A 19,469-nucleotide genomic window follows, 5' to 3' on the forward strand; every position below is an offset into this window, starting at 1 on the left:
CTCCAGGTTCAGCTTGTCTGCCAGTCTTCGTGTCCTTCATTGTGCTCCAGCTTCCCTGCCTCCGTGTATCCCGCTCCTGTGTTCCGTTTAGTGTCTTTCTTTATTGTTTCTTCCAGAGCCGTCCCTTCTGGTATCTGCTACCGTGGTAGGGTCTTCTTCGGGTCTGCCCCAGCCAATCCCTGTATAGGGGTTGGTTAACACCTGGTCCGCTCGCCCGGAGGTTGGACCTTGCCACGGTCCAGAGGGTCCACTCTTGCTTTCGTCTCAGATAGCGTAACACTTATATTCCGATGTCTGTCCTCCGGCGCTCTGCTTCTCTGCACTGTGTAAGCACCGGCCGGAAAGCACAGCGGTGACGTCACCACTGTGCTCTGCTTTACGGCCGGCCAGCGCTTACACAGTGCAGAGAAGCAGAGCGCCAGAGGACAGACACCGGAATGTAAATATGTAGTGTTTGGTTTTTTTACGTTTACGCTGGTGACCAGGGTAAACATCGGGTTACTAAGCGCGGCCCTGCGCTTAGTAACCCGATGTTTAACCCTGGTTACCAGTGAAGACATCGCTGAATCGGCGTCACACACGCCGATTCAGTGATGTCTGCGGGAGATCCAGCGACGAAATAAAGTTCTGGCCTTTCTGCTCCGACCAACGATGTCACAGCAGGATCCAGATCGCTGCTGTGTGTCAAACACAGCGATATCGCTAGCCAGGACGCTGCAACGTCACGGATCGCTAGCGATATCGTTGTTAAGTTGGCCAGTGTGAAGGTACCTTAAGTGTCTGGTAGGAACACAAAACTGTACAGTTTGTGTTTGCTCTTCTCTACCCCCACTTGCTCAGCACACTGCCATAACAAAGGCATTTAGCAGTGATTTGAGCTGTGATGCCATTGTGCCATCACAGAGGTTGTAAGCTCTTTTTTATGTCAAGAAATGAGGGAAACAGGGAGAGCTGTAGAACCATGTTCCGTAAAGCATTAGGACATTTGGGGGTTGAGTTTATCTATTGAGATGCAGAGCAAAGTGCTGCTGGAGATGGCAGTGGTTGGGTCCGGCCAGAGATGTCTACTATTTAAGGATGCAGTATAAAGAGTATATTCCCCACTTAAAGATTGTAATACACCAAGACCACAAAATTACCAGTGTCAACAGTCTTTAACTATCATTGCTACCTATAGTGGATTGGGTTTGTGCCACTAAATATCTTTCATCATTTGGACCATATTTATCATGTGTGGTAAATATGTTTTGATCCTTTTTAGGCATTTCTTGGAAAGGTGTGTGGCTTAGTAGAGATGGAGATGGCCTAATATGCAAAACCATGTGCCAAACTATGTGCGACAAAATTGTGGCATACATTTCTTGCACAAACTCAGCCATCTAAAAGGTGGAATAAACTTAGACTATGCAGTCTAAAAAAACATGTGTTATCAAACAGCATAAACCGCTATAATGAATCTTGCACATTTTAATACTAAATTTCCACTGTCTTAGCATTAGATAAGATTGAGATTAAGCCTAATAACGCACAAACTCTAAGGTTCCTGTTTTTTATTCAGCACATGAATCCACAGCGTAGGGAGAAAAAGTAATGCAATTCTTAAATGAAATCATTTGTAGATCCTACTTCAGCAGCAATCACCTCTACCAAATGTTTCCTGTAGCTGAAAAGAATATGCACAAAATTGAAGAGAAATATTGAACCATTCCTCTCTGCACTTGTGTTTCACCTCTTCAATATTTCTGGATCGCCTTGAATGCTCAGTTCTCTCTGGGTCATGTAACCTTGATGGGGTTATTTTCATGACTTGGCTACTTCCAATTATAAGTTTTTGTTTTCAACAATGAAAATTGACGTTCTGATTTGGCTTTTACCTCAAGCCATATTGCAAGACTCGTTAAGGGGTCGATAGTGACTTGTAGGATTGCTGCTTCTAACAGGTGGCGCTATAGAGTTCAAGTCCTCTTGTTCTCTGAGGAGGCAATTTTCATATAAAATTTCCCAGAGGAGCATTGCATGGTGAATAAGCCTCCTTACCTTGACATACCAGAGCCGGTATGTAACTCTCCACAAGGAGAAACATTACCCCTTAGACCTCTCTTTTCAATCACTCTTTAATTGACTTACTTATATACTTTGGGTTATTCTATTGTGGTATTACCCAAAGTTTCTTCAGCTTGAAGTCATACATTCTCCTGTAAAATGTTTGGTTACATTTTTAAATTGAAACTATCATCAAAAAATTATCTAATGTTTAAAGGGAATCTGTCAGAAGGGTCCGATGTTTTATTTCAGAGAAATTCACATTTTTCTTAATATGTAAATGAACTGTTATGCTCTATTGGCAGGGCATAGAGTACCTTGCTAGTCTGCCTGTGGTGGTGTATACATCTTTCCCCTCTATGACACTGACCAATCATAAGCCAGCAGGAAAATGCATGGTGAAGAAGAACATGCTCTCCTCTCATCCCCCCATCCAACCCCAATAGCATAAAGTAGGTTTCTCAGTACAAGACATGTATTAACAGACAGCCAGCTTTTACTGGTCTTGCCGATTATAGAGCCATTAGTAGAGCAAATGATCATTGAGGAGAGCAGACTGTCTGTCATTATATGTCTCACATTGAGAAACCTGCTCTAAGCTATTGTGAGGGTCATCTTCTGCTTTCCCTTGCATTTTGCCTTCCTATGACCTGTATACCCATATAGATGGCTAAGGAGGGTTGAACCTTCTGACAGATTCCCTTTAAATCAGGTTTTTCCGTTCCATGCTTCTTTAAAAAAAATTATAGTCTTTTTTTCACATCACAATCTTTATTAAAATTGCAAAATTAATAATTTTGCCATCTTTACGCTGGCCATTGGAGCTTTTTTAGACTCATACTTTCTCATCTATCAAGAAGAGTTTTTAACAAGGCTCCTTGTCAGATCCTTTTACACATCTGCTAACACAGGATCCACAATAGGTTATCTCTGATTCTGCTCCCACTGCTGTGGCTATGCACATGTGTTGTTTCCATAAACAACATGAACTTAAATTCTGAAAAAGCCAGAGTGGCCAGTGTGATAATTGCAATAAATATTTTTTTTCATTAAAAAATGGCCAATATCAATCTGTCATAACAATAAGACATTACAAATACTAGAAGCAATTAGAATTAATTCAAAGAACAGTACAGGTGATTCTTTAATCTCAGGTTCAAAAGTATGAAGGCCTGAGAAATATATTGACACATCTTATACTAGGGCATCCTCTATAAAGCATAAAATAGTCATTATTTACAACCAGTATCTGAGAATGTTTAAAACCATTTCCACAACCAGCCCAACAGCCACACCAGTACATATTATCCCTTTACTGACATTGGATGTACTATACGTCCAATGTCAGCTCCCTACCTTTGATATGTGCTCAGTAGCAAAGCCCACATATTTCCCGGCAGACGATGACAGTATTATTTATAGCTGCTCCATCATCTGTCACCATTTTGCTGAATTCACACATAAACGAATTACAAGAAATCTGCATTTTAGCGACAGTAGATTTTTGTAGTAATCGAGTAGAATTGAATTCCAATATTTTCGCTCTGCTCTACCTACTAACTTTTGAATTTTTTTTTACTTTGTTAACAATCTGACCTTATTTTATTAGTGCAGAAATTCAGGTACTTACAAAGAGTTCACATACTGTTTCTTGCAACTGTAACTATTGTTATGTATGTAGATGTACTAAAGTAGGTGAAACACTGAGGGACTGTTCTCAAGTTTTTGTAGTTTTTTGTGCGTATTTTCAGAAAGAAGTTGCAGTTTACAGTACCAGCAAAAGTGTTGAAACTTTAGAAATCTCGTGCATACTCAATTTTTTTTCCTGTGTGAATTTGAGCATCGCAACATTTTTTAAAATCTTCAGCATGACAATTTTTTCAGTGTTTTTGCAGCAGTTTTACCCATTGAAAGAATGACAAACTGTAAAAACACTGACAAAGGCAGCAAAATTTGTGCAGCATTTTTAGTGAATAAAATGTACTTTATTCATGTGTACTGTAGACAAATCACACATGTAATCGGCCTAAGGCTGCCATCAAACCAGGAGTGGGTGATAAATGCAGAAGTGGTGCATATGTTTATATTATACTTTTCCTCTAATTGTTCCACTCCTGGTTTTGGCTTACAAATACCGATGTAAAATACTGACCAAATACTGCTGGTTTGACAGCAGCCTAAAAATGCAGCAAAAACATAAGGCAAAAAACCAAAGCTATTTGCAACATTTTTATTGCCACGAGTGAAGGTTTTGGCAAAGATGCCACGAACACACCCCAAAGGTGAAGTTATTCAACATCTAGTTATGCAGATTCAGTAGCTTTTTTTGTGTTAAGAGAACTTTCTGTATCATGATATTTTTCTTGTGTGCTAACTTAAGAAAGCTTAGGGCGAAACGCGTGTCGGGGAGAGAGGGGAGAATCGGATTATCCTGCACCATCTGACTCAGTATTTAAACACATCAGAGGCCTACAGCTTTTTAAGGTAATGTCATTTGTGATACATGCTTTATAGGAGGACGGCTTATGGTGTACGCCCAGCTAGGGCACTATAGAATGACTATATATTTGACATATTTGACAACGCCTTAGCATATAATAGCTTGGGGTGACCTTAATAAAGCACTATGTTCTCATTTTTTTTGCTGTGCTCTCTGATACATATATCTATGTTATACGGCTGCAGTAGATATTCTGATCTCCTCTGGGTATTTTTTGTATTGTAGGTACCAAACCTTTTTTCTTTTAATCTCTTTCAATAAAATAAGATATATTTTGGTATCCTTTGGTTCTCTTCCTTGGGCTCAGGGGCTAATTCGTACTGAGGTTCCCATTTGTTGTCTAGCTGCTTTGAAGTGCCAAATTAGCATTGTGGGACATTATTGTTTAAGTTTCAATTGTTGACAATCAACTTTTTGGGCAGCACCAACCACGGTCTCACATACACTCATCAGAAAGGTACAGTTATATGAAAAAGTTTTGGCACCCCTATTAATCTTAAGCTTAATGTTTTATAAAAATTGTTTTTTTTGCAACAGCTATTTCAGTTTCATACATCTAATAACTGTTGGACACAGTAATGTTTCTGCCTTGAAATGAGGTTTATTGTACTAACAGAAAATGTGCAATCTGCATTCAAATAAAATTTGACAGGTGCATAAGTATGGGCGCCTCACCAGAAAAGTGACATTAATATTTAGTAGATCCTCCTTTTACAAAAATAACAGCCTCTAGTCGCTTCCTGTAGCTTTTAATGAGTTCCTGGATCCTGGATGAAGGTATTTTTGACCATTCCTCTTTACAAAACAATTCCAGTTCAGTTAAGTTTGATGGTCGCCGAGCATGGACAGCCCTCTTCAAATGATCCCACAGATGTTCAATGATATTCAGGTCTGGGGACTGGGATGGCCATTCCAGAACAGTGTAATTGTTCCTCTGCATGAATGCCTGAGTAGAGCGGTGTTTTACATCATTGTCTTGCTGAAAGATCCATCCCCTGGGTAACTTCAACTTTGTCACTGATTCATGAACATTATTGTCAAGAATCTGCTGATACTGAGAGGAATCCATGCGTCCCTCAACTTTAACAAGATTCCCGGTGCCGGCATTGGCCACACAGCCCCAAAGCATGATGGAACCTCCACCAAATTTTATTGTGGGTAGCAAGTGTTTTTCTTGGAATGCTGTGTTTTTTGGCCGCCATGCATAACGCCTTTTTGTATGACCAAACAACTCAATCTTGGTTTCATCAGTCCACCTTCTTCCAAAAAGAAATTGGCTTCTCCAAATGTGCTTTTGCATACCTCAGCTGACTCTGTTTGTGGCGTGCTTGCAGAAACGGCTTCTTTCGCATCACTCTCCCATACAGCTTCTCCTTGTGCAAAGTGCGTTGTATAGTTGACCGATGCACAGTGACACCATCTGCAGCAAGTTGATGCTGCAGCTCTCTGGAGGTGATCTGAGGATTGCCCTTGACTGATCTCACCATTCTTCTTCTCTGCCTTTCTGATGTTTTTCTTGGCCTGCCACTTCTGGCCTTAACAAGAACTGTACCTGTGCTCTTCCATTTCCTTACTATGTTCCTCACAGTGGAAATTGACAGGTTAAATCTCTGAGACAGCTTTTTGTATCCTTCCCCTGAACAACTATGTTGAATAATCTTTGTTTTCAGATCATTAGACAGTTGTTTTGAGGAGCCTATGATGCCACTCTTCAGAGGAGATTCAAACAGGAGAACAACTTGCAAGAGGCCACTTTAAGTAGCTTTTCTCATGATTGCATACACCTGGCTATGAAGTTCAAAGCTCAATGAGGTTTGAAAGCCAAAAAAAGTGCTTTAGTAAGTCAGTAAAAAGTAGGTAGGAGTATTTAAAACAAGAAAATGATAAGGGTGCCCATACTTATGCACCTGTAAAAAAAAATTTTGAATGCAGATTGCACATTTTCTGTTAGTACAATAAACCTCATTTCAAGGCAGAAACATTACTGTGTCCAACAGTTATTAGATATAGGAAACTGAAATAACTGTTGCCAAAAAAAACAATTTTTAGAAAACATTAAGCTTAAGATTAATAGCGGTGCCCAAAGTTTTTCATATAACTGTATACTGTTTCCGTCACCATAAATCACCCATTTAAAAAGGGCCATACAAGTTCTTAATAGGATTTTGGTCAGGAGAGGAAGGGGCCATGTCATTATTCTTTTATCCTTAAGACATTCACTAGCAGCCAAGCATTGCAAGACTTTGATGTATGTGATGAAGCATTGTCCTACTTAAAAATCATGTTTTTCTGGAAATATGCAGTCCATTTTTATACCACCGCTTGAAGAAAGTGTATTCTAAACACTGGTTATAGATTTGGGAGGTGATTTGAGCCCATCTTCAACCTGAAAAGTTCCATCTAGCTCATACTAGCCCATCCCATATCCCACCTCCACCTTGCTGGGGTCTAAGTCAAAATAGACGTCTCTGCCTGTTACTGATCCAGAAATTAAGCAATTCATCAGGTTTGTCAAGAGTCACTCATCTCATCAGTCCATAAAACCTTTGAAAAATTTGTCTTCAGATATTTCTTGGCCCAGTCTTGAAGTTTCACCTTCTGTGTCTTGTGCAATGGAGGTCAGGATTCAGCCCTGCTTACTTCAGCTGTGTTTTTCAGCACTGAACGCTTTGTGCTACTGGACACTCTATGGAGGTTGCAGTTCTGGAATATGACAGCACTGGAGGATAATGGGTTCTTGGTCACTTTACGTTTGAGTCTTCTCAAATCTTTGGCAGCTAATGTGCATCTTTTTTTCTCAAGTTTTTTGTGACCCAGTTGTCTATTTGCAACCAATCTGTTGATGATTCTGTGATCGCGCCCCAATATCTTAACAATTTCGAGAGTGTTGCATCCCTCTTAACAATTTTTTACTTTTCAGTGTCAGGTAAATCTTTTTTATTCCATTTTTCCTGAGTAAAACAAGTTGCCTAATAATTCTATACACCTTGATAAAGGCTGTTAATATCCTGAGGCCACATCCTCCCTCATTACACAAAAACACATTACTGTGTAATCTAATAAGCATTCAAATCTATAGAGCTTGGGGTTGGAAACGCTACATAAAAATGATGATATGGTCAAAATACTTACTTGCACAATTGGAACGCCTGCCAGGGCTGTGGGGTACTCGGTACCGGGTCTGGTACTTAAAGGGAATGTCACGGTGGCTGCGACCCTGGTCCGTGGCCCTGGGTGCCCAATTAAAGGGGAAAGGTCTTTTAAGGGGTATTGTGAGTAAAGTCTATTGTTTGTGACGCCACATGTGGTGTTTGGTCAGTGGGGACCGACGCTGCTTAAAGGGGTTTTCTGGGGTGACGGTATGCAGCAAGATGATGATGCTTTCCACAGGTAAAACGGGGTCCCCAGGGCTTCCCAAGTGTAGGGCACCGATGGTGTGGTGGATGGTATGGCAAAGAAAGAGGACACAGGTTTGCAGTCTTTACCTGGTTTACTGATGATAGCAGTCCTCAGTTCAGGGTACCAAGTGCAGGGTAGCTGTGGTCCGGCCGGCTTGGAGGCAATAGGGGATCTCTATCCCAGGTGAGGTCCGTAAGCCTTTCCTACTTGCGCTATTTTAGTTGGTAAGGTCCCTGCCACTTGAAGCTTAGTTGCAAGTCCTCTCTCCTGTAAGACAGATGTCTGTACAATACGCAGTGCGAGCCTGTTTATAGGGTCCTTATCATGACCCGGGCTCTCGGGTTACTGCTTCACCTCAGACATGATGTGGGCAATTGACATACAATCATATGCCCTCTGGTTCTGTCGCGTGTCCTGGAGAACAACACAACCTCGTGCTCCCGATACCCGGTTTCTGCGCTCTGGCTCCTAGGGTGTGCTTCCGCTGTTCCCCTCCTGAGCCTCTTCCTCCTCTGTGCTTCTTCCCTCTAAGCTCCTCCACAATTCAACTCCTCATGATATCTCTTTCCAGGGGTCGCAGCTCCCATGTGGCTGCTCGGCCCCTACGTCTGCTCCAGATGTCCTTCTACTCTCCTCTCTCTGACTGCTGACTCCTCCTCCAGACCAGGATGCATAAAGCCCAAGGAAGATCCCCTGAATCCGAGTCCTCAGCTCCCCCTCCTGGCCTAGATTCAGATGTGTTGAATGCGAGTGCTTTACCTGATAGAAAGAATCTCCCTTGCCTCCAAGCGTGACATCACCTACCCCGAAAGGAAGGCAACATCACTGCAACAACCAGTTACCTGGGGTGTTGCACAATAATTTTACACACAGTATTATACAGCATGTTAGTACTTTGCTTATTATTGTGGGTGCTATTACCAGGTAATTATTCCCTACTAGAGCACACACACTATTGACATTTTACTCCAATAACTAAAATATAGGAACCCGTGGGTAGGGAAATATTTTCATTTTATCATTATAACACAGATGACTACTATACAGAGGGTGGTTAACCCCTCCTTGACCTTAGACGTACTATCCTGTCGAGGTGCCCTGGGCCCATCTGACCCTTGACGGGATAGTACATCATAGCGATCGGCCACGCTCACGGGGGAAGCGCGGCTGATCGCGGCTGGGTGTCAGCTGCCTATCGCAGCTTATTTCCAGCACTATGTGCCAGGAGCGGTCACGGACCGCTCCCGGCACATTAACCCCTGGCACACCGCGATCAAACATGATCGCGGTGTGCCGGCGGTATAGGGAAGCGTCGCGCAGGGAGGGGGCTCCCTGCATGCTTCCCTGAGACCCCCGCAGCAACGCGATGTGATTGCGTTGCTGTGAGGGTCTCCTTACCTCCCTCCCTGCTCCAGGCCCGGATCCAAGATGACCGCGGCATCCGGGTCCTGCAGGGAGGGAGGTGGCTTACCAAGTGCCTGCTCAGAGCAGGCGCTTGGTAAGCCTGCACAGAGTGCTGTGCAAACTGTCAGATCACCGATCTGTGATGTCCCCCCCTGGGACAAAGTAAAAAAGTTAAAAAAAAATTTCCAAATGTGTAAAAAAAAAAAAAAAAATTCCTAAATAACGAAAAAAAAAATATTATTCCCATAAATAGATTTCTTTATCTAAATAAAAAAACAAACAAAAGTACACATATTTAGTATCGCCGCATCTGTAACGACCCCAACTATACAACTATATCACTAGTTAACCCCTTCAGTGAACACCGTAAAAAAAAAACGAGGCAAAAAACAACTCTTTATTTTCATACCGCCGAACAAAAAGTGGAATAACACGCGATCAAAAAGACGGATATAAATAACCATGGTACCGCTGAAAACGTCATCTTGTCCCGCAAAAAACGAGCTGCCACACAGCATCATCAGCGAAAAAATATTTATAGTTCTCAGAATAAAGCGATGCAAAAATAATTATTTTTTCTGTAAAATAGTTTTTATCGTATAAAAAGCGCCAAAACATAAAAAAATGATATAAATAAGGTATCGCTGTAATCGTACTGACCCGAAGAATAAAACTGCTTTATCCATTTTACCAAACGCGGAACGGTATAAACGCCTCCCCCAAAAGAAGTTCATGAATAGCTGGTTTTCGGTCATTCTGCCTCACAAAAATTGGAATAAAAAGCGATCAAAAAATGTCACGTGCCCGAAAATCTTACCAATAAAAACATCAACTCGTCCCGCAAAGAACAAGACCTCACATGACTCTGTGGACTCAAATATGGAAAAATTATAGCTCTCAAAATGTGGTAATGCAAAAAATATTTTTTTGCAATAAAAAGCGTCTTTCAGTGTGTGACGGCTGCCAATCATAAAAATCCACTAAAAAACCCGCTATAAAAGTAAATCAAACCCCCCTTCATCACCCCCTTAGTTAGGGAAAAATAAAAAAAAATTCAAAAATGTATTTATTTCCATTTTCCCATTAGGGTTAGGGCTAGGGTTAGGGCTAGGGTTAGGGCTAGGGTTAGGGTTAGGGCTAGGGTTAGGGCTAGGGTTAGGGCTAGGGTTAGGGCTAGGGTTAGGGCTAGGGTTAGGGTTAGGGCTAGGCTTAGGGTTAGGGTTAGGGCTAGGCTTAGGGCTAGGGTTAGGGCTAGGGTTAGGGCTAGGGCTAGGGTTAGGGCTAGGGTTAGGGCTAGGGTTAGGGCTAGGGCTAGGGTTAGGGCTAGGGTTAGGGCCAGGGGTTAGAGTTAGGGCTAGTGCTAGGGTTAGGGCTAGGGTTAAGGCTACAGTTAGGGTTGGGGCTAAAGTTAGGGTTAGGGCTAGGGTTAGGGTTAGGGCTAGGGTTAGGGCTAGGGTTAGGGTTAGTGTTATGAACTGGTGATTCAGAAACACAAAGGACCTGGTGGTTAATAGCACACAAAGTGACCTGATAGTTACTAACAACATAGGACGAGCTCTGAGACGTGGGAACTCTGCTGACCGCAATCCCTAATCCTATCACACCACACTAGAGGTAGCCGTGGAGCGCTCCTGACCAGACCTAGGCGCCTAGGGCACAGCCTGAGAAACTAGCTAGCCCTGAAGATAGAAAAATAAGCCTACCTTGCCTCAGAGAAATTCCCCAAAGGAAAAGGCAGCCCCCCACATATAATGACTGTGAGTAAAGATGAAAATACAAACACAGAGATGAAATAGGTATTAGCAAAGTGAGGCCCGACTTACTGAATAGACCGAGGATAGTAAAGATAGCTTTGCGGTCAGCACAAAAACCTACAAACAACCACGCAGAGGGCGCAAAAAGACCCTCCGTACCGACTAACGGTACGGAGGTGCTTCCTCTGCGTCCCAGAGCTTCCAGCAAGCAAGAAAAACCAATATAGCAAGCTGGACAGAAAAAACAGCAAACAAAAGTAACACAAGCAGAACTTAGCTTATGCAGGGCAGACAGGCCACAAGACGATCCAGGAGAGAGCAAGACCAATACTGGAACATTGACTGGAGGCAAGGAACAAAGAACTAGGTGGAGTTAAATAGAGCAGCACCTAACGACCTAACCTCGTCACCTGAGGAAGGAAACTCAGAAGCCGCAGCCCCACTCACATCCACCAGATGAAGCTCATGGACGGAACCAGCCGAAGTACCACTCATGACCACAGGACGGAGCTTGACCACAGAATTCACAACAGGTTAGGGCTAAGGCTAGGGTTAGGGCTAGGGCTAGGTTAGGGCTAGGGTTAGGGCCAGGGGTTAGGGCTAGGGCTAGGGTTAGGGTTAAGGCTACAGTTAGGGTTGGGGCTAAAGTTAGGGTTAGGGTTGGTGCTAAAGTTAGGGTTAGGGTTTGGATTACATTTACGGTTGGGAATAGGGTTGGGATTAGGGCTAGGGGTGTGTCTGGGTTAGGGGTGTGGTTAGGGTTACCGTTGGGATTAGGGTTAGGGGTGTGTTTGGATTAGGGTTTCAGTTAGAATTGGGGGGTTTCCACTGTTTAGGCACATCAGGGGCTCTCCAAACGCGACATGGCGTCCGATCTCAATTCCAGCCAATTCTGTGTTGAAAAAGTAAAACGGTGCTCCTTCCCTTCCGAGCTCTCCCGTGTGCCCAAACAGGGGTTTACCCCAACATATGGGGTATCAGCGTACTCAGGACAAATTGTACAACAACTTTTGGGGTCCAATTTCTCCTGTTACCCTTGGGAAAATACAAAACTGGGGGCTAAAAAATAATTTTTGTGGGAAAAAAAGATTTTTTATTTTCTCGGCTCTGCGTTATAAACTATAGTGAAACACTTGGGGGTTCAAAGTTCTCACAACACATCTAGATAAGTTCCTTGGGGGGTCTAGTTTCCAATATGGGGTCACTTGTGGGGGGTTTCTACTGTTTAGGTACATTAGGGGCTCTGTAAACGCAATGTGATGCCTGCAGACCAATCCATCTAAGTATGCATTCCAAATGATGCTCCTTCTCTTACGAGCTCTGCCATGCGCTCAAACGGTGGTTCCCCCCACATATCGGGTATCAGCGTACTCAGGACAAATTGGACAACAACATTTAGGGTCCAATTTCTCCTGTTACCCTTGGAAAATTATACAAAACTGCGGGCTAAAAAATATTTTTGGGGGGAAATTTTTTTTTTTTAATTTTCACGGCTCTGTGTTATAAACTGTAGTGAAACACTTGGGGGTTCAAAGTTCTCACAACACATCTAGATAAGTTCCTTGGGGGGGGTCTAGTTTCCAATATAGGGTCACTTGTGGGGGGTTTCTACTGTTTAGGTACATTAGGGGCTCTGCAAACGCAATGTGATGCCTGCAGACCATTCCATCTAAGTCTGCATTCCAAATGGCGCTCCTGCCCTTCCGAGCCCTCCCATGCGCCCAAACGGTGGTTTCCCCCCACATATGGGGCATCAGCGTACTCAGGACAAATTGGAAAACAACTTTTGGGGTCCAATTTCTCCTGTTACCCTTGGGAAAATACAAAACTGGGGGCTAAAAAATAATTTTTGTGGGAAAAAATTTTTGTTTTATTTTTACAGCTCTGCATTATAAACTTCTGTGAAGCCCTTGGTGGGTCAAAGTGCTCACCACACATCCACATAAGTTCCTTAGGGGGTCTACTTTCCAAAATGGTGTCACTTGTAGGAGGTTTCAATGTTTAGGCCCATCAGTGGCTCTCCAAATGCAACATGGCGTCCCATCTCAATTCCTGTCAATTTTGCATTGAAAAGTCAAATGGCGCTCCTTCCCTTCCGAGCTCTCCCATGCGCCCAAACAGTGGTTTACCCCCACATATGGGGTATCAGCGTACTCAGGACAAATTGTACAACAACTTTTAAGGTCCAATTTCTTCACTTACCCTTGGGAAAATAAAAAAAATTGGGGGCAAAAAGATGATTTTTGTGAAAAAATATGAATTTTTATTTTTACGGTTCTGCATTATAAACTTCTGTGAAGCACTTGGTGGGTCAAAGTGCTCACTACACCTCTAGATAAGTTCCTTAGGGGACTAAAACGGTAATCTTTAAGCTTATCATACAATAAGTGGCCGAGAGCATGGTCATAATCCACCAAAGAAAACGCTCTCCCAAATATCAAACCATAAAGGTCATATGCACAGGAGTGTCGCTCCTAAATATAAGTATATAACACTAGCGAAAAAAGGGGAGTATCGACACCAAAATATGATAAAAAGGATATACAACTTTTATTAATAAATACATATACAGCAAAATAACATATACATAACACAAACATGGGGGACTATGACAACTCCACCATGCGAATAAGAGGGAAAAACCAACCGGTACACAAATGGTAAGGTGTGCCAGCACCTATACGACCTGGGTATATAGTTCGCCGAATACCAAACAAGTCAAGGTTTCCAGGAATATAAAACAATATGTTTTCCTTTCAATATCATATTGGCACTCTCTCCAATTCTCTCATGTACTCCCAAGTACGATGTCATATCAAGAAACGGAGACCTCGGAACTTACCCATCATAAGTCTGTGCTGGCGTAGCCTTACCACGACCCCTGACGCGCGTTTCGCGTTGATCGCTTCTTCAAAGGGGAAGTGTGACCTTAGGGGGTCTACTTTCCAAAATGGTGTCACTTGTGGGGGTTTCCACTGCTTAGGCACATCAGTGGCTCTCCAAACGCAACATGGCGTCCCATCTCAATTCCTGTCAATTTTGCATTGAAAAGTCAAATAGTGCTCCTTCGCTTCTGAGCTCTGTCATGCGCCCAAACAGTGGTTTACCCCCACATATGGGGTATCGGCGTACTCAGGAGAAATTGTACAACAACTTTTGGGGTCCATTTTCTCCTATTACCCTTGGTAAAATAAAACAAATTGGAGCTGAATTAAATTTTTGGTGAAAAAAAGTTAAATGGTCATTTTTATTTAAACATTCCAAAAATTCCTGTGAAACACCTGAAGGGTTAATAAACTTCTTGAATGTGGTTTTGAGCACCTTGAGGGGGTGCAGTTTTTAGAATGGTGTCACACTTGGGTATTTTCTATCATATAGACCCCTCAACATGACTTCAAATGAGATGTGGTCCCTAAAAAAAATGGTGTTGTAAAAATGAGAAATTGCTGGTCAACTTTTAACCCTTATAACTCCCTAACAAAAAAAATGTGGGTTCCAAAATTGTGCTGATGTAAAGTAGACATGTGGGATATGTTACTTATTAAGTATTTTGTGTGACATATCTCTGTGATTTAATTGCATAAAAATTCAAAGTTGGAAAATTGCGAAATTTTCGCCAAATTTGTTTTTTTCACAAATAAACGCAGGTAATATCAAAGAAATTTTACCACTATCATGAAGTACAATATGTCTCGAGAAAACAGTGTCAGAATCACCAGGATCCGTTGAAGCGTTCCAGAGTTATAACCTCATAAAGGGACAGTGGTCAGAATTGTAAAAATTGGCCCGGTCATTGACGTGCAAACCACCCTTGGGGCTAAAGGGGTTACAGAGCAGAGATTTCTCATTTTCTTCACTTTGTATCATTTGTTTCCCCGGGGCTGCCTCCTCGCCAGTAGTCAGCACTCACTGAGTAGAAACGGTGTCAAAACCTCCTCACTGCCACCCTGTAACAATCAGCCATTCATAGGCCACACAGCAGAATTTCAGTCAGTGTTTTGCTTCAGTATGTGTAAGCCTAAGCCAGGACATTATAGCTTTCCTAAAAGGTGACAGAAGTGGAGGCAACTCTTATTGTTTTATAAAGTGCTTTAATTTTTAATATTTTTTTACCTCCTTTGTGTGTTAGTTTTATTAAAAGATCTGGGACATTTATGGCGTATCGACAGGATATTGTGAAGTGTGCATGGCGTTATGTAGGGTTTACTTTATTTAAAAGTTGTGCCTCTCCTGACAAGTGGCTGCGACATGAACTGTAGATCAGATCAGACTCATCCAATGTGATAGTCCATGTTCATATTTTGCAGTCATCTTGTTGTTTTATGCTACAAAAATGCATTGTTTTCTGTGACTTTCCAAAATCACTGCAGAAACAATGCAGTTCTACCTTGATTATGACAAAAAAAACTTTCAAAATAAAATTTTACGTGACCACTATGTGTGATCACAGCCATGCTAGAATGCCTTTATTAGTTTACCACAAAATTGATGATAGTTTATAATTTTCTAAAACAATATATGACATCACTATTTACATCAACTGTGCCAGTCCCATGTGCAATCATCAGTTATGGTGCCAGAGCTAGAACTTTATATTTGCAAATCTGTGCCTACACTGATACTTTTGTCTGCCAACATGTACAGATATTTTACAGAATAATGATTTGTCAACCAGTTGATTTTTTGTGGACAGTGACCACTTCTCTGCTGAATGTGTGACCATTATAATTTGGCATAACTATGTTACACCTTAAAGGCGTTGTCCACCTTTGTAGACTTTTTTCTTCTTAGGCTGCCATCACACTAGCAGTATATGGTCAGTATTTTACATCAGTATTTGTAAGCCAAAACCAGGAGTGGAACAAACAGAGGAAAAGCACAATAGAAACATATGCACCACTTCTGCATTTATCACCCACTCCTGGTTTTGGCTTACAAATACTGATGTAAAATACTGACCAAATACTGCTAGTGTGACGGCAGCCTTAAAGTTTTCCTGTGAACAAAGTACATTTTAATTAATAGATTTGGGAATAATAATAAGATTCACAATTGGATATGATAAAAAAAAAATGTTCCTCTGCTGAGATAATCTTATGGATGTGCCCCTGCTGTGTACTGTGTAATGGCTGTTCAGGGACATGGTCTGATCATACCACAGTTCCTGGACAAGGGGGGAAGCAAAAGAGTATGCAGACTCTCATGTTCATGTCCGGTGGCCACTGGAACTGTTTTCAGGTGTGAATGAGACAATCTCTTATTGGTGAACTGTCAAATAGGTAGTCTAGTTCAACCCCTTTACTACATAAATTCAGGAACTGAGTCCTCTTAACCTAGATTTTAGAAATAGACTTGACATATCAAGCTCAACTCTGGTGCATGTGTATGTGACACAGTCCTTTTTTCGTTTCATTTATATTTTTTCTTTTTAGTGGGACATTCTTCCATTTTATGTACTCTTGTAATGGTTGTATATGCATTTTACTATGAGTGTTTTTAAAATTTCACGATTTTCTACATAAATAGAGAGGATGTCATATTGCCTCCGCTTAAAGCACTAACTATAAAAGAATTGATTTATTTAGAAGAAATCATTCACATGAAAGGCTCACTACATAAATGTTTTGTGGTTTATTGAGAACATCATGCATTTTTAATGTTTGATAAGGCAGCTATTGTTATTTCCAGACTGTCACGCTAAGAATTTCAAATCTTGAATCATCACCCTTCAGCCCATTCACTCCCTTAGGCAATGTGCCCTTTCCTATATTGTCTTTCATCAGTATTGATATAGACTTTTATTTGCATTAGATGGAAGGATACTTAGGTCAAGCAATTTAAAACCTCATTTATTTTAAAATTAACTAAAACCTGAATTCCCCATTGAAACAGAAAATTACTATTATCGCAATTTGTCCAAGACACATGAGTAGAAGAGTGACTAGACAATGCAGACATTGTCAAAACAATGGAAGGATATAGATACATGTCTGTGTATTAGAAAACAATGTATAGTGGCTTGCGAAAGTATTCACCCTCCTTGGCTTTTTGCCTATTTTGTTACATTACAACCTGGGTTTAAATATTTTCGTAATCCAATTTGTGTGTAATGCATCAGCACTAAATAGTCTAAAGGTACCTTCACACTGACCAACTTCACAACAATATCGCTAGCGATCCGTGATGTTGCAGCGTCCTGGATAGCGATATCGTTGTGTTTGACACGCAACAGCGATCTGGATCCTGCTGTGACATCGTTGGTCGGAGCAGAAAGTCCAGAACTTTATTTCGTCGCTGGATCTCCCGCAGACATCGCTGAATCGGCGTGTGTGACGCCGATTCAGCGATGTCTTCACTGGTAGCCAGGATAAACATCAGGTTACTAAGCGCAGGGCCGCGCTTAGTAACCCGATGTTTACCCTGGTTACCAGTGTAAATGTTAAAAAAAAAAAAAACATTTCATACTTACATTCCGGTGTCTGTCGCGTCCCTCGGTGTTCTGCTTCCCTGCACTGTCAGCGCCGACCGGCCGTAAAGCATAGCACAGCGGTGACATCACCGCTGTGCTTTACGGCCAGCCGGCGCTCACAGTCAGTGCAGGAAAGCACAGCGACGGCGGACAGACACCGGAATGTAAGTATGTAGTGTTTTTTTTTTTTTTACATTTACACTGGTAACCAGGGTAAACATCGGGTTACTAAGCGCGGCCCTGCGCTTAGTAACCCAATAATTACCCTGGTTACCAGGGGACTTCGCAGAGTTGGTCGCTGGAGAGCTGACTGTGTGACAGCTCTCCAGCGACCACACAGCGACGCTGCAGCGATCGGGATCATTGTCTAGATCGCTGCAGCGTTGCTAAATGTGACGGTACCTTTAGTTGGTGACCTGAAGTGAGAAAAATAAGCATAAATTAAATTTATGGGATCAAATAGCTAAAAATTGGTATGCACATATGTATTCAACCCTTTCCAATGAAGCCCCTAAAAATTTCTGGTGCAAGTAATTCCCTTCATAAGTCACATGCTTAGTGAAAGGAAGTCCATATGTGTTCAACGTAAGTGTCTCATAGTTTATCAGTATATACAGACTTTTTCTGAAAGTCACAGAGGCTGCAACACCATTAAGCAAGAGGCACCATGAAGACCAAGGAAATCTCCAAACAAGTCAGGGACAAAGTTGTTGAGAAGTACATGTCAGAGTTGGGTTATAAAAAAATATTCCAATCTCTGATGATCCCCCTGAGAACCATCAAATCTATTATCATCAAATGCAAAGAACATGGTACCACAACAAACCTGCTAAGAGAGGGCTGCCCATCAAAACTCTTAGCCCAGGCAAGGAGGGCATTAATCAGAGAGGCAGCACAGAGACCAAAGGTAATCCTGAATAAGCTGCACAGTTCCCAAGCAGAGACTCTTGTATCTGTCCAAACAACCAGAATAAGCCGTATACTCCATTGAGGTGGCCTTTATGGAACAGTAGGCAAACAAAAACCTTTATTTGCAATGTGTGTGTGTAAGTCTCTTATTGGGTTTGCCAAAACACATGTGGGAGACTCCCCAAATGTATAGAGGAAAATGATGTGGTCAATTGAGACCAAAATTGAACTTTTTGGCCTACAAGGTAAGCACTATGTCAGGCGGCCAAACCAACAGAGCACATCACCCCAAGAATACCAACCCCACAGTTAAACATGGCGGTGGCAGCATCATGCTGAGAGGATGTTTTTTGGCAGCAGGGTTAGGGAAATGGTCCGAATCGAGGGGAAGATGGATGGTGCAAAATACAGAGATATTCTTGAGCAAAGCATGTTCAGTCTGTTAGTGATTTGAGACTGGAACGTAGGTTCACTTTCCAAGAAGACAATGACCCAAAGAAGATTGCTAAAGTAACAATCAACTGGCTTAAGGGGAAACATGTTAATATTTTGGAGTGATCTAGTCAAAGCACATACCTTAATCTAATTGAGAATCTGTGGTCTTGTGAGGGAGCGCCAGGGCGATAGGCGTGGCTGAGGTTAAAGGCCTTTGCGCACCCTGGCCTCCTGTCACATGCAAAGAATATATTTCTATGAGGGTACTTGCCTCTCTGTTATCCGTACTCTCCGGGTCTCTTTTGAGCTGCTGCAGACCCTATTTGCACGATTGCACACAAATTTAGACACACTCTTGCTTTAACTTCATACACAAACTTTACTTGCTTTTGTTCGCAGCACATCCTTCTCAGTTACGTCTACGGCATCAGATTCCATACAGTCCACATCCTCCACTTTCCCTGCTTCTATTCTTACGGCCTGCAGTATGTGCCTGGGTCGTACCGCCTCTCACAGTAGTCCTCCCTGTCCAAACTCACTGAACTTGGGCGTTCCC

The 19,469-nt window shown here is 42.1% G+C and overlaps 1 protein-coding gene across 1 annotated transcript in view; it reads left to right on the forward strand.

Annotated features, from left to right (window-relative positions):
- Nucleotides 1-19,469, forward strand: part of FRMD4A (FERM domain containing 4A) — a 620,822-nt gene that overhangs the window by 37,647 nt on the left and 563,706 nt on the right. The gene's annotated exons all lie outside the window — the stretch shown is intronic.

Source organism: Ranitomeya imitator, chromosome 4 (genome assembly GCF_032444005.1).
Source record: "Ranitomeya imitator isolate aRanImi1 chromosome 4, aRanImi1.pri, whole genome shotgun sequence".
NCBI lineage: Eukaryota > Metazoa > Chordata > Amphibia > Anura > Dendrobatidae > Ranitomeya > Ranitomeya imitator.